Source organism: Melozone crissalis, unplaced genomic scaffold (genome assembly GCF_028551555.1).
Source record: "Melozone crissalis strain CALT ecotype California unplaced genomic scaffold, PUWL_Pcris_2 ptg000045l_1, whole genome shotgun sequence".
Taxonomy (NCBI): Eukaryota; Metazoa; Chordata; class Aves; order Passeriformes; family Passerellidae; genus Melozone; species Melozone crissalis.
This window is the reverse complement of record NW_026535823.1, coordinates 7,345,355-7,359,250: the sequence shown is the minus strand read 5'-3', so window position 1 is coordinate 7,359,250 and position 13,896 is coordinate 7,345,355.

Genomic DNA, 13,896 nt, shown 5'->3' with positions numbered 1-13,896 from the left:
TGCATATTTATCCAGAAAACACAGGGAGTGCTTAATTGCCTGTGTCCAGCATTCATATTTTGCTTGGGAAGCAATGCTTCACATATTCATGAGTTTCATTTCTAGCTCCTGTTTGCACCCATCAATTGCCCTGCATATCTAAACAAGCCCTGTAGTTGCTCATTAGAGAAACAAATGTGCCATATTTAGAATATCTCAGAGACACCTGGTCACAGAGGAGATGCTTCTGCTCCCCTGGTGCAGTGGGTCTAACTGGGCTGTGAAATAAACACGGGCAGGAGACCTCTCTCCTTTTAATGCCTTTATTAAAAGTGATCAGCTCGGGTGAGGAGAACCGACGGGCCCGGGCTCACGCTGCCGCTGCTCCCAGGAGTGACTCAGAGGAGGAGGATGAGTGCAGCTTCGTCCACTGGTCTGTGAGCGGAGCTGGGGGATCCGTCCTCAAGCGAGTATAAAGACATTCCCCAACTTTTCACTTTAACATTTGAGGTCCTCTGTCCTCTAGCTGACATCTTTTAGGTTAGGGTGAGGAGTAAAAAGGGTCGTAGCGGAAACTAGAATCTGTTCCTCGCATCACTTTGATTTGTCAATTTTGTGTTGGCTCGTTGTTTACAGGGGGTTTTGGCTACGTTTTGTGAGGGGCTTCTCCTGTTGCATGCTGGTTCCGATGTCCTTTGCATGTCCCCCGATGTCCCCTCCGCTTCACCGTCCTGGGTGCCATCCTCCAGGAAGCAGCAGGGTGTCACTGGACAAAAGGGGGAATTCTTAACCATCAACGACAGGTACTTAACGAAAACGACAGGTGATTACAACAACAAACAGTTAGAACTCCACCCTGGCAGCAACTAGCCCAACCTGTGAACTCTGCAACCTTTTAAAAAAATGGACAGCTTTTCTACTCATATCAGGCAGGGTTCATGCTCCCAGAGTATCCCTCAGTGCTGTGCTTTGCCCTGGGAGCTGGAAGGAGCAGATAGCACATCAGTCTTGGCTGCTGATGGGCAGGGCTGGCACAGCTCCACTCTGTCTCTCAACATTCCCTGCCATGGAGGGGCAGGGAGAGGGCACAGCCACGCCAGCTGCCCCAGACTGACCAAATAGACAGTCCAGAGCATTCAGACACAAAAGTTAAGTGGGGGTGGAGGATTAGGGAGGAGGATGTGTTATTTTCAACATTTACCTTCCAGAGCAGCAGCTCCATGTGCTGCAGTCCTGCTTCACAGGAAGAAGCCAGACCTTGCTAGCTGGATAGAGCAGCTTAGTGGGCACCTTGCATTAACAGAGATATGATTCACTTGATAAAATTATGCCCACTGAGTTTTTCCTCCCTTGCAGAGGTGTCACATTCACATTTTCTGAAAAATCCCTTCATCCAGGATTTTTCTCCTGGAAAGCTGAGAAGCCTCAGAGAAAAAGGAAAACAATAATCATCTGATTTGTTTCTCCTGTGTTTTGCTCCTTTGGAATGTGTTTGGAGATTGTTTATCGACAGGTGATTGTTTCATTGGATTCTGCTGTGAGTTGTTTTGACTCTTCGGCCAACCAGTGCCAAGCTGTGTCAAGCATCTGGAAAGAGTCAGGAGTTTTCATTATTATCTTTTTGGCATTGAGTAAGTATCCTTTCTGTATTCTTTACTATAGTATAGTATTCTTTAATATAATATAATATAGTATAGTATTCTTTAATATTAATATAATAAAATTATTAATTAGCCTTCTGAGAACATGGAATCAGATTCATCATTCCTTCCTTCCATTGTCTGGGGAGGACACAAATATAATAGAGAGGAGAGTATTTTAGGATCTCCCAACATTTCACCCACAGAAAAATGAACCCATTTTTAGGATCTCCCAATATTTTAGGTCCTCCCAACATTTCACCCACAGAAAAAATACTGTATCTTTTTTTAATTTTTCCCCCAAAATATCAAAGATCTAAAACATGCTTGCTTATTCACTTGCCCTGTCCTTTTGGCAGCAGGGGACAAACTTAAACGCTGGTTTTTTTTCCAGGCTCTTACTGTTATTGAAACACCAGTTTCCTAGAGAGAATAACCTCTTTGAAGAGGTGGTATTTCTCCACTAGAAGGTGTTAATTGCAAGACCTGTAAGCTGAACTCAGCAGACATAGCCAGACACATATGTCTAGGAGGAACACAAAAGCACCTGAGTTGTGGAAGCACAAACTTCTGTAGAGTCTGCCAGCTTCCTGAACCCTATTCTTGAAAGATTAAGCTTTAAGATTTAAGATTTATTCTGTTGAACCTTCCCAGCTGCTGTCATCTGTGCCATGTGAGGTTCTCTTCATGGCTGTCCTGGGACAGGCTTGGTTTACACTGGTTAATCCTTAAGGGATATGAGGCAAAGGATGTCTGCTGTCACACAGTGTGAGAGGGAAAATCAGCACTTCAAAGTGCTCCCAACCTTGATATTAAAGCTGAAAAGGTCAGCAGGAAAGGAGTTATCTTCAAATCCATGGGACAATGACAACAGCAATGTGCTGCAATACATTCCTGACTCTATTACTATTTTTTTGAGTTCAGACATATCTTGCCAATGTTTCAATGACCAATAGCTATGCAGGGAAAAAGATGGGTTTCCCATTTTTAAAATATCCTCTGATGTATTCAGGTATTTCTTCCACCTAACTGGACTTAATCACACAAAAGTCTCTGTTAATTTCAAGAAGTGTTTGTAGAGAAAAAGGTAAAGGAGCGGATGCATTTGAAATCATGTTGAAGTGTTGTGGTGGAGATTCCTGTGCCTGTTTTTCTTTAGAAAAATATATTCAGTTACTGAGAAGGCCTATGAAAGTAGTATAATTCTGTATTTCTGTAGTTGATATGATGGAAAGAGAATGGAGGCCCCTCTGCCACAAGCACTGACTTTACAAGCAGTGTGAGGAGCACTGAGCTCTGCAGATTTGTAGAGGAATTGAGGTGTAATTTTAGTGTGCTTGTGTTTAAATAAAGGAGTCATGCACCTCCTGTTGGATTTTAGCCCCATGTGACCTCAGTATTGACACACAGAGCTAGAAAAAAATCCTACCATTGGTGCTGATAGTCAGAAAGGAGTCCCTTCCAGACCAGGCAAGGTATTAACACAAAAAGCCTCTTCCTATTCAGTTTGGATCTGAAACGCATTTGAATTCATGGTGTAGGACAGAAAAAGAGCTGCAATTAATAGAAGACCCCTCAATTAATTTTCTGTGGCACTCATAAAAGAACAAGACCCACATTCAGAAAAAAATGAGTGTTTGGAAGGGTGGTGGAGTCAAGTAAAGTTCAGATGACTCTTTGCAGAGTCAAGGAATTGCAAAATAGAAAGGCAGAGTTTTGCAAAGTGGCTGTGCTGTGAAGAAAAACTTGTAGAGAATGCAACTTGCATTTAGAAAATAGATTATTTTACAGATATTGGTTCCATTTGATAGTCATTCCCTGAATAACATCTGCTGCATTATCTCAATAAATCTGGTTATCTCCCACAGAAACGAGCTGAGCAAAAGATCTGCAGTAAGTTTTGAAAATAACCTTTGTTATTATGTGTCATTAACTCATAAGAATCAAACTACATGGCCACTAATGACACTGAATAAGAACAATACAGTTTCTTGAACATTTTGTTGCATGCATTTCCAGTCTCTAGCCTGCACATAAAATACAGCAATTTTACAAGCATTTCTCATTTGCCTAGGCTATGGAGTTAATGAGATAGAGAAAGCATGAAGAATTTGTATGGATGAACTCCATTTACCTAATTTTCAATCCAAACATAACAATATGAAAAATAAGTGTTATGTGTATAAAATTGTGTGGGGTTTTTTTTTGTTGTTGTTGTTGTTTTTGGTTTTTTTGTTTTTGCTTTTCACAGTTCTTGTCTTGCAGCAGTCTGGGTTGAGTCATTGTGGCACACAACAGGTAAGTGTCTTGTCAACAGCCATCATCGCCCTTTTGACATTTCTCCCAGCTGCTGGGGGGTAGAGCAGGGAGATACCAGCTTCTCTTCTCAGTCACAATAGAAAGGAGGCAGTAAAAAAAAAAAAAAAAAGGCAAAACTTCCTCTTCCATCATTTATTTGATTATGTTCTCCATTTGTCAGAGCAGCAGAGCACAAAGGCCACATGGATTTTGTGAAGCACTCTGGCTTGTAAGCATACATTTAAAACTTCAGCAGATGAGGATGACTCCATGGCTTTAGCATGTGTTTTCGGCAAATCACATGCCAGCAGGAATTTATTCTTTTGAAGTGTTGCAAAATGCCTTTATGAGAGCCATGTTTCAGTTGCATTTCTTCAAATGAGGTTGGAGAGAAAGTAAATGAAATCTCAGAACCTGGTTCAAAAAAGACATAAGCTCAATTTCAAGTTAGCTGTGTTGATTTTGCTGAACCCTAGATATAACGTTCGCTTTTTGGCATAACTCTGACACAGCAGAACACTGCCTTGTTCCTAGTAGAACATTAAGAAACCAGACATCCATTCTCTTGCTTGTTTTTTTATCAGATAAAGACATGAAATGTACCAATGCCAAAGTGTATTAACATGGGATAATGTCAATGTCCCTATTAGGTGTACACTTTAAATGACAGAGTAAAAAAAACCCTATAAGGATAACAACAACACAACCCTAGGGAAACATTCTCACTGAGCACTACTTGGACTGTCTAGAGGAAATGGAAAGTCTTCTCAACCTCGAAGTTATTGGGCAATTAATTGTATGTAAGCCTATAATTGGCATTATATATTAATATAGAATATAGAATATATAAGGTATTCTATATAATACATCTATTTTCTATATTATACATAGAATATAGAAAATTATATATAGCATATAATATATATATATAATTATATAATTGTCAGTATATAATTGGCATTATGTATATATTATACGGTGAGCATACATGTTGGCATTTGCTCTTTTTAGACAACTGAGCACTATTAGAGTCTGAATTGAGCTTGGAGCTAGAAGATGGTACGTGTATTAATCCAAATGTTACTGCTACAGTTTAACCAGTCTGTACCCTAAAACTCTACCCTACAGTTAGTGCTCCAATAATTTTCTGCTCTTAAGAAATAAACCTAGTCTGATTCTTCTCCCAAATACAAAGACTTGCTTAAATAGCAAAAAAAAAAAAAAAAAAAAATTGCTGCTACAAATAAATGAAGAAAATATTTGCAGTTTCTCTGATTTGTGAATTAGTAAAAAAATTTTTTTTCTGTATCATTAAAATAAGAAAACCAAAGGTAAGACTATTTATCTTGTTCTACAACAACAACAACAAAAAAAGAATTCTCAGAAATTAATTTTCCTTTCACAGTAGGAGGAAAAAAGATCAATGAAGTACCAAAAAAAACCCTCTACTGCCACACCTTAAAACCAAGTCACTTCTTACAAAAACAGACATCACCAATTTTCCAAAGCAGCCATTACTCACAGCCTGGCTTGGCACCAGTTTGATAGTGGGAGGTGGTCAGGGATTGCCTTGGCATCAGCTGGGGGTTCTGGTTTAGTTTGGTTGTTATTGTTCAGGGGTGGTTTTTACAGCCATTGAACTCTTTTTGTCTCAATCCATGAGTTTTTCTCACTTTAGCCTTTCCTGTTCTCCTCTCCCATCCTGCTTTGGGGTGGGAGGAGGAGTGAAGAAGCAGCTGGGTGAGCTGTTAGCCAAGGTAGTTAACTCTCTACAGGCTCCAGAACCAGGTTTGGAGATGGAGAAGTTGTTCTGCCTTAGTATTTGTGGAGGTTTTGGCACAGAATTTTCTTATCCTTAAAATATGGCATCTCCATGCAGCTTTCCTTGTTCACTAATTTCAATGTCTGTTAAATAAATAGTTTCCCATGTTCCTAACATATGTAGTAAAACATAATAAATAAGAACAAACCCTTGAGAGGGTGGGAGTACAAAAATACTAATATTATTAAACTGAGGTTTGCTGCAGTGTTTCATTCTCTGAGTAGCTGTCACCATGTTTCTCTGCTTGGTGAGTTTTGATTTTTTGTGTTTGCTCTTTCCTTTGGTCATTTATTTCCTTGATAACTGAGCACAGTTTGTACACCTCCTGCTACTCTGCCCATGGCTGAACACACACAAAAATAAGTCTTTCACAGAAGCAAGGAGGCCCAGCTGTCCTCATTTGCTGCAGTTTTGCTTAAAAGTCTGTGTATAAGTGTCTTGGTTTGAAAAGGGACATGTCTGCTTAAGGAAGGCAGGAGCCTCCCCTGAAATGGAAAATGTAAACGCCCTCCCTCTGAATTATTATAATTTTGAAATTAAGGGGCTCTCGGGTAAAGACATCAGAGTAGGAATAACAGTTCTTTATTAGGGAAGAAAACAAAACCAGAAATTAAAAAATTAAGTAATACAAAACAACACTGCCAGAGTCAGAGTATGCCCTGGCCCCCTGTGTGTCAGGGAGGTGTCCCAGCCCCATCCCATGGTGGCTCAGCCCTCCTGCAGTGCCAGCTGTGGCTCTGCTGCAGCAGGGATCCTGCACACGGGGGGAGTTTTCCTCTGCAGCTCCAGGGCTGCTGCAGATGGGCCTGGGCTCCCTCTGGAATGCAGGGCAGCAGAAAGCTGCTCCTCTGGGAATGCAGTGGGCAAAGGCTGCTGGGGTGTCCCAAAGCTCAGATTGGATCCAGGCAGGAATGCTTGGCTCCTCCCCTGGGCAGAGCATCTCCCCATGGGATGATGGAATTTGATCAGCCATGCAGGGACACTCACTGGCCATGGACAGAATATAATTAATAATTAATGGCCCATGAACAGAAGAGATCTCCTGGAGGGAGGATTGATTGTGGGAGAGATAAAGAAACCTGCCCAATGAACAGCAGAGAACTGCCCCACCTCTGACAGATGGGGATAGAATACACGTATATCTTATACGAGGACAATAAGCATAACTGGAGGATCCTATCACTGCTTTAATCCTCCACTACACTGCCTTATGCTTGTCTGTTATGCTCTGGCCCTGCTGAGGCAGGAATTGTTTGTTTAGGAAGCTCTGGCTCATTATGAGTTTGCTCACACAGCCCCTGCAGAGGTCCAGTGCTGCCTTGTAGCATCACAAGAGCACAGCAGGAGAGGAGATCCTGTTGCTCCATTAAATGCCACCACACAGGGATCACTTCTACCCACACCTGTCTGTAACTAAGACATTGTTTTATATTTTCTATTAAAAAAAAATCTTTCAAACACATGAAAATCCAAGATTATATGGAAATATATATTTTTCACAGTCGGTAAAATAAGATTGTAAAATTTTTCCTGATCTGTTTGGAAGTTAGAAGTAATTCAAAATATGCACATTTTTATTCAGAACACTAGCTAATAGTCTCAGTTGTCAATGAATATTTGGGTTTTTGAAGATTTCTTTTATAGAACTACATTGGGTAGACAGGCACTTGTTGCTGAATTAGGTCCTCTGAAATGAGCCTGGCAGATTGCTGAATTAAGCCTGATAACCGAAAATTTAACTCAAGATAGGAAAAAAACCCTTTTTTTTCATGTTCATGTTCTATTGGCAAGTTTCTGACAGATTTTTCCAGGCATTTCACTACCAACTTGAAATCAACTTCAATTGTAAATACATTCAAGGATTTATTTTTAACTGAACTTAAGATAAACCTGCCATTAAAATGAAAAATAATAATAATAATTTAAAAAAAACAGACCACAACGAAGAACTCAAATCTTCCACTTCTTCCAAACTGCAGAATTCTTAAAATAAAAAGTCCCCTTCACTTTTAGAAGTCTGTGAAGAAAATAACTTGATAGCTACCAGCTATTAAGGTTTTTTATTAATCTGAACTCTTTCTATAGAAATACAAGGTAAATGTCTTTCAGACTTTGTTTTTTTAAATTTTATTCATGTCATGTTTGCATGCAGATAGTCAGTAAGGTACCACATGCAACAGTTAATAAAAAAGTGTTTAATTGTCCTGGTTTCAGCTGGGATAGAGTTAATTTTCTTCTTAGTAGCTTGGTAGAGTGCTGTGTTTTGTCTTTAGAATGAGAACAATGTGAATCACACACTGAGGGTTTGGTTGTTGCTCAGCAACCCTCACCCTAAGTAAAGAATTTTCCTTATATTATTATTTAATTTCTTCCTGTTATTAAACTGTTCTCAACCCATGGGTTTTACCTTTCTCCAACTCTCTCCCTGTCCCACTGGAAGGGTTGGGGATGAGTAAGCAGCTGAGTGGTTCTTGGTTGCTGGTTGAGGTTAAACCACAACACTCATAAACAAAGTAAAGTTTTATGCTTGTCACAGGTAATTGTGGTGCACTTTACAGTGGATTAGTCAATCTCTCTTCCTGTAGGGCTGTAAAGTTGGCAAGAGGCAAAGAAGAAACCTCCTGCACAGCCTGCCACTGAGTTGGTTTATAACAGTACTGGGAGTATTTTCCATTTGCAAATCAGCAATTGGAACAATGAAGTAATTTTAAGTGATGCTGTTTCTGAATGTGTTTATTGCTCAGTGATTACTGCATCATCACCTGCAACATCTTGCAGTGCTGGAAAATGAAAATCATTATCCTAACAAGTTTTCTACAGGATTTTTCATTCAAGTTGGCTAAAGGACATGCAGATTGATTCTGCTAGCTTCTTCATGAAAATCTACTTCTGCATCCAAAATTATTCTCATCCTGTAGTATGAGAGGAGAGCCTGTAGTATGTGAAGAGAGTCTGCTCTAGAATATTTTAAAAACATCACTAGGGTAAAAAACCCAAAACTCTGGCAAGCACCTCTCATAAGTTTTCAATGCAGGCAATGAACTAAATCAAAAGCCAAGGGAGAAGATGTCCCCACTTCTTTGTATGGCAGCTTCATCAGCTCTCACTCAGAGAGCCATAGCAGAATATTGCCTAGGAGTTTATTAGCTTTGATAATTTGCCTCTCTTCTGCAATCCTAGTGACACCACCTGCACAGTGACAGGCTGAAAAAGCACTCTAAGCTTCTCTCCAAGTGGGATTTTGAGACAAGAAGATGCACAATAGAGCAAATGACATAAAAATCTAATATTTTCCCTTTCTATGCAAATCACAGAAGTTTGGAGAATTGGGCAGTTCTTGAAGGTGGTAATTAATATTGTTTTAATTTCAGGTTGAAGAGTAACTTCCATTCCCTTTTTTAAAAACCCCCAAAAGCTGCCAAAAAATAAAGGCTTCAAAAGAGAGGACACCAATAGAGAACTATGCAGTTGATTGTCTTCTTTTGTATACACTGGCTACACAAAATGGGAAATTGTGCCTTTACTTCAGCATATTTCCTCCACACTAAGAAGCCTGTCTTTGAGGGTTTTAGAACTGTCTTAGTAATAATTTACATTTTTCACATTTCATGTAAACACGACTTTTGGGATAGCAGTTTTCATGTTATCTTTGTGGCTGAACTCATAACACCAATTGCAATCACACTTCCAGAAGCATGATTTCTAGTCTGGGAGCTGTTGGTCCAAAGGAAGGAGCAAGATGGTCTCTGTCTTCACATGGAGTTTAGACCCAGAAGGGCCCAAGCTTGGTTTGAAAATGAGTTTTCGAGCACCATTTGGTGCAGCTTCTCTCCACTGCAGGGGTTGGAACCATAACTGTCTGTGGAAATCTGGATAAAAACAGAGCCTTAAAATGGCAACTACTTCTGAGCTTCTGCTGTAGGCTCAAGGGTTAGAGATGCAGAACATTCTTCCTTCAGCTGCACAGAATATGTTATTATATAATTATATAGGCATGCTGCTAACTGAGAGATCACAGCCAGCAAAGGCATTAAACCTTTCTTTCCGCCTCCCTTGAGCTGTCTACTGGATTTGTGGATTAGAGACACCAGCCTATGTTAAAGGGCTCAGTGGTGTTTGAGGTCTTTTTCAACCATAATGGCTTTATAATGCCCACTAAGGATTGGAAAGTCCTATATTCCCAAAAGGTGGAGCATAGCCAGAGGGGATCTGTACAGCAAAAGTGTTAAGGATGTGGAAACCTCATCATGATTTTTTCAGGTAGAGAGGTGAAGTTACATTAGATAGATGAAAACTGTGGCCTGCCTGCCTGCTAACACTTACAGCTAGTCCTTTAGTTTGATTTTATTAGTAAAGATTCCAGTTTGGGAGCTCCAGGATTGCTCAGTGGTGAAAACCAAAGTGCAATAATTGATGTTGATGACCAGATGCACTTTAAAAGCCCACTCCTGGTTTGGATTCAAATTCTATTCCCTTATTTTATTTACCTGGAGGGAAAAAAAACCAGTTAGGGCTCTTATTTATTGCATCTAAGTGTCAGTGAAAGTGGTACAAACTGAGAACACCTGACCATCAGAAGTTCCAGTCCTGGGAGCCACAATCAGCACAGGTTGTTCAGAGAAACCTGATCTTTAAAACCATGTATATCCTTCACTATTTTCTCCCAAATCTGTTTTTTCTTGATATCTCCTAGGAAATACTTATAAAATAAGAGAAATAAAAGAGCCACAAACAATAATAGTTTAATTTCAATGTATGTCTTGTACCATCTTCAGCAAAGGTGTAACTACTCAGATTTCCTTTCTGATCTGATATATTTATGCATTAACATATGCCTGTTATCATCTATTTCAACAGAATAAGAACACTATAAATTAATTTATCATCTAGTTCTTCAGAGTAAAATTTAGAAACACAAGAGATATAAATTCTCCTTGGCACTACAATTAAAAATTTGACACACACCACTATGTATTAACCCAACTCTCCTTTCATGGTAGTTGTTTGAGCATTAATAGGGTCTCTTCATGGTAAAAAGTTCCAATATATTTGTGTCATGACCTTATAGTGGAGAAAAAGAACACAGCTACTACCAGGGAGACCTTTTAAATCAGTACAAGGTCACATAAGCTCATATCTCTGTCATCAAACATTTGATGGGAAAAACAGCTGTTAATTTTTTTTAAACCCCCAATTTATTAAAAAAATGATAAAGTCCAAATTGTCAATTCTAATGAAGAGTTTGGTAAGGAACATAGGTAAACAGATCTTCTATTAGATGTTAACTTTAAGGCCATGCTGTAATTGTTAAAGAGTTTGAAAATTAATATATAGCACATACATACTAAAGGAATTGTAGAAAAAGAAAATAAAAAGAACTGGAAAAGCACAGCAATGAAACTCACTATATCTGTTATCTGTGTACTTACTTACAGTTTTTTATACATTCAGCTATCACAAAAAATTAACAGAGATTGTTGCAGAAATTTATCATTTCAGCTGACAGATCCAGCATCTCACAAAATTCATCCATGAAGAGGGAAGAAAACAAGAGAGCCACAGTTAAAAATAGAAAGCCTTTGAAATAAATGTCTTATCTCCATCCTCAGCAAAAATAGTTGAAAGTTTTTTTGCTGACCACAGGTTGATAAAATTGTAGTGGATAAAATCCCACATTGGTATTGTATCAGAATAATTGATTTTGTCAGAAGTAGATGGATTAAAGCAACTAAGCATCTGGCCCACTTTAGGTACTGAAATTAAAATCTTGAAAGACACACTAATTTACATTCACCAAAATGTTTAGATTAGCACATGATCATTGTGCTGAGCACCATAGGGAAAAATCAACTTCTTGTAGGAAAGTTATACACTGAAACCTGACAAACCTATTTGCGAGCTGGTCACCCAATGTGTATGATTTTTGGAATTACTAGTAAAAAACCCCAAAAAATATTATTAGTAAAAGTCTCAGGCAGACTCCAAGACTGAGAACAAATCCTTCCTCACCTCACAACATTCCCAGGAAATATCTAAGGTGGTAATTGCACATGGTTAATCCCACCTTCCCAAAACTTTAAGAAGGCCAAAGATGCCAGCTTTGGGATACAGAAGAACACTGGGAAGGTAGGCCTAGTGCTAAAGAAAACAGGAGGGACTAAAATGTTCTTTTTAAATAATAATTTCCACTGTATTACGAATGAGGGTTTTCTATAGCAAGCACAAAGCTTGAGCTATTGCACAGTTCCAAGATTAATGTGACTAAACCCAGAAGTCATTTCTGGATCTTTGTGTGTGCAACAGCTTTTTGACAAGGTTCCATGAGCTTGGCATATTGTGGGATTGTACCTTTTACTGTTATGATGCTAAATAAGTACCAAAATCCTTAACACCACAGGATTAACCTCTTGCTTTCTGGTGCAATTAATCATGGCACAATTGTAGCCATTCTCCCAGATTTACGGCAGTGTTTCACATCCTGAAGTGCAGAGCCTTTCAGGATGGTTCAAGACAGAGATGTGGCTGTGTGTATGGCAAAATAAATAAGAGCCACCTGCTCACCATTTTTATTAAAACAGCATTTTTGCAGCATTGGCATATTGTGGGATTGTACCTTTTACTGTTATCATGTTAAATAAGTACCAAAATTCTTAACACCACAGGATTAACCTCTTGCTTTCAGGTGAAGTGTGCCCTCTAATTACAATTGTAGCCAAGATTCATGACAGTGCTTCACATCCTGAAGTGCAGCAGCTCTTTAGAATGGTCCACAGCAGAGATGTGGCTGTGTGGCAAAATAAATAAGAGCCACCTGCTCGCTATTTTTATTAAAATGGCATTTTTACAGCAGTGGCTGAGAACTCTACATCTTGCAGTAGTGCTGCTGTAATGCTCCAGGTCAGTACTGCAGAACAGCAGCATTTTTATAAGCTTGATGGAAAGATTAGGTGTCAAATTTAATAAACCCTTTGGCTCTTTTTCTATTATTCTATGCCATGGGTCCTCTCTGCTTTGAAGTAGCATATTTTTTCATTTGGTGGTGGCAATAATTCAAATATATAAACCACCACATATCATTTAATATAATTTGCAATGACTGGCAGGTTTAAAGCTAACCTGTACTAATGAATTTTTGCATATGTAATATATGTGATACAGACAGTTCAGGGCAAAAATTCTTACTAGTAAAGTATAGGGAAAGCTGCATTTGTATGAAAAGAATTTTCATTTCTTCTGTGCTGGAAGATGCTAAAAATTGGGTATGACTGCACATTTAAAGAAAACAATTCAAATATTCTTAGTAATAATCAGAAGTAGTTATAAAGCTGAGTAGCCAGAGCCTGTGCAGGGTCTCTGGGAGCAGTCTCTTTCCTTGGCTTACACAAACCCTTCAGATTTGATTACACTCAAGTAGAGCTGCACAGGAATCCTGTGTCCTGATGGTGATGCTGGCTCCTATATAATGTTTATTTATCCAAGACTAAAACACTTAACTGGGAATGTACTGTCTCTGACTAAACTACAGAGAGAATGATCTGGGAGATGTTTCTGTATGACTTTATGATTAGAGAATAATTAATTATTTGGGAGCTGGATAGTCACCAGGGCCTGGTGCCTCTCATATATAGGAAATTATATAATTTTTTTTTTAAAGATTTGGAAGAAAACATAATAAGGCACTGAAAAACCCTGCAGAAAAATAACACTTCAGCCTAGCAGGGTGCAGGTACTGTTCTGAACCTTCCAACAAAGGACTAAAACACTGCAGTAGGCCTAGTGAAAGGAAAAACACCCCAAGGGTAAGAAAAAAGTGGAAAATTGAAAGATAAAAACACTCTCCAGGTAGAACATTGAAACAGTGGTGAGGGTCTGAAGAGATGACTGGAAGAAAATCTGGTTGGAAGGTATCTAATGGGAGGACAAGGCACAAGTGAAAATGCTTCAGCCTCTTAAGCATCTTTACAAGTGTTTGGAAAATGAGGTGGAGTAAGAGGAAAGTTTACAGTACTTGCTAAACAATTGTTTGTTGAAATTGAAAATATCAACTTTCTATATTTCAAAACTTCTATGATAAATATGACTTGCTCAAAGAGGGAATCATGCTCACCCCTTGGGGTTCCTGTCTTTATCTTCAGTGAGCTCTTTCACTGTCCTCAA